The sequence below is a fragment of the Belonocnema kinseyi genome, chromosome 6, assembly GCF_010883055.1.
Source record: "Belonocnema kinseyi isolate 2016_QV_RU_SX_M_011 chromosome 6, B_treatae_v1, whole genome shotgun sequence".
Taxonomy (NCBI): Eukaryota; Metazoa; Arthropoda; class Insecta; order Hymenoptera; family Cynipidae; genus Belonocnema; species Belonocnema kinseyi.
Genome location: NC_046662.1, coordinates 26,220,301 through 26,223,343, shown reverse-complemented (window position 1 = coordinate 26,223,343; position 3,043 = coordinate 26,220,301).

Here is a 3,043-nt window from a genome sequence, read left to right as displayed (position 1 = left end):
CTATCAAAGTCTCAAAATCGGAATTTGTAGAAAATTGTAGTCAAGACAAGAAAGTTAACTACTTCTGATTGCATTAGTAAAATTCTATTTTAATTGAATTAGCAGAGGATCAATTTCTAATTATTTATTTGGTAACCAAATGGTAACAAAAGCAATTAGTAGAAATTGCCAATTCTTCAATGGTCAATGGTCATACGCTAAGCCAAATGGTATGTTTTCAGTAACAAAGTTACTATCAAAGTCTCAAAATCGGAATTTGTAGAAAATTGTAGTCAAGACAAGAAAGTTAACTACTTCTGATTGCATTAGTAAAATTCTATTTTAATTGAATTAGTGGAGGATTGATTTCTAATTAATTATTTGGTAACCAAATGGTAACAAAAGCAATGAGTAGAAATTGCCAATTCTTCAATGGTCAATGCTCATACGCTAAGCCAAATGTTATGTTTTCAGTAACAAAGTTACTATCAAAGTCTCAAAATCGGAATTTGTAGAAAATTGTAGTAAAAACTAGAAAATCAACAACTTCTGATTGCATTAGTAAAATTCTATTTTAATGGAATTAGTAGAGGATCGATTTCTAATTAACTATTTGGTAACCAAACGGTAACAGAGACAATTAGTAGAAATTGCCAATTCGTCAATGGTCAATGGTCATAAGCTAAGCCAAATGTTATGTTTTCAGTAACAAAGTTACTATCAAAGTCTCAAAATCGGAATTTGTAGAAAATTGTAGTCAAGACAAGAAAGTTAACTACTTCTGATTGCATTAGTAAAATTCTATTTTAATTGAATTAGTAGAGGATCGATTTCTAATTAATTATTTGGTAACCAAATGGTAACCAAGGCAATTAGTAGAAATTGCCAATTCTTCAATGGTCAATGGTCATACACTAAGCCAAATGTTATTTTCTCAGTAAAAAAGGAACTGACAAAGTCTTAAAATCTGAATTTGTAGAAAATTGTAGTAAAAACTAGAAAATCAACTACCTCTGATTGCATTAGTAAAATTCTATTTTAATTGAATTAGTGGAGGATTGATTTCTACTTAATTATTTAGTAACCAAATGGTAACAAAAGCAATTAGTAGAAATTGCCAATTCTTCAATGGTCAATGGTCATACGCTAAGCCAAATGTTATGTTTTCAGTAACAAAGTTGCTGTCAAAGTCTCAAAATCGGAATTTGTAGAAAATTGTAGCAAAGACTAGAAAATCAACTACTTCTGATTGTATTAGCAAAATTCTATTTTAATTGAAATAGTGGAGGAATGATTTCTAATTAATTATTTGGTAACCAAATGGTAACAGAGACAATTAGTAGAAATTGCCAATTCATCAATGGTCAATGGTCATACGCTAAGCCAAATGTTATTTTCTCAGTAAAAAAGTAACTGACAAAGTCTTAAAATCTGAATTTGTAGAAAATTGTAGTAGAGACTAGAAAATCAACTACTTCTGATTGTATTAGTAAAATTCTATTTTAATGGAATTAGTAAAGGATCGATTTCTAATTAATTATTTGGTAACTAAATGGTAACTGAAAGAATTAGTAGAAATCGAACTGCTACTAACTGAATTAGTCGAATTCTAATAAAATTCAACTGGTAGATGTTTCTTTTAACTAATTAATTTGGTAACAAAATGTAAACTAAAGACATTATTAGAAATTGTCCATGGTCAATGGTAATAGGTTAAGCCGAATTTTTTTTTAGAGCAAAGTCTCTGATTCGGAAGTGGTAGAAAATTACTATTTGAAATAGTGGAAAATTGTTTAAACTATTGAAAATCAATTAGTAGAGCATTTACTTCTACTTAAGAATTTGTTAAACAAATCTCAACTAAATTCATTAGTAAAAATTGAACTGCTATTTAATTTGGTACCAAATTGGATCTATAGGCTTGAAGAGAAAGTCAACTACTCTTAATCTGATTGGTGAAATTCTATTCAAAGACAATTAGTAAATAGTCCATTTCGAAATAATCATTTAGTGAACAAATGGTAACTGGTAAAAATGTCTAAACATCAATGGTCAAAGAGGATAGGTGAGGCCCTAATGTCATTTCTATTAATGAAATTGGTAACCGAATTCTAGCTATAGAAAATCAACTACTCCTAATTGTATTAGTAAAATTCTATTCAAATTCAATTAGCAGCGGATCAATTTCTTAATTATTATTTGGTAACCAAATGGTAACAGAAGCAATTAGTAAAAATTGTCCATTCGCCAATGGCCAATGGTCATAGGCCAAGCCAAATGTTATTTTCTCAGAAACAAAGTCTCTAAATCTGAATGCGGTAAAAATTTTAGGAATTAAAAGAAAGTCAACTACTTTTGATTGCATCGGTAAATTTCTATTCAATTTCAATTAGAATAGGTTCAATTTTTACTCAATCATTAGGTAAATGAATGGTAACTAAATTCATTAGTCTAAATTGAACTAATACTAATTGAATCAGTCAAATTGTAATCAAATTCAAGGAGCAGATGTTAAATTTTAACTAATTTATTTGGTAACCAAATGTTAACTAAACCAATGATTAGAAACTGTCAATGGTCAATGGTCAAAGGTAATACATCCGGTCCAATGTTTTCTCAGAACCAAGTCTCTGATTCTGAAGTGGTAGAAAATTACCATTTGAAATAGTGAAAAGTTGTTTAAACTATTTAAACTCAATTAGCAGTGCATCAATTTTTACTTAATAATTTGATTAACCAATTTTAACTGAACTAATTAGAAAAATTTAAACTACTAATTAATTTGATAACAAATTTACAACTATAGGAATGAATAGGAAGTCAACTACTCCTAATTGTATTGGTCAAACTGTATTCAAATCCAATTAGTAAATGGTCTATTTCTGAATAATAATTTAGTGACCAAATGGTAAATGCTAGAAATGGTCAAATTTCAAGGGGCATTGGTGATAGGCCATAAAAATAGGACTTCTTCGAATTAAATTATAGCTTAATTAAACTAAAATGCAATTAGCAGACGTTTAATTTCCACAATTTATTTGGCAATCAAATTTTTACTGAAGGA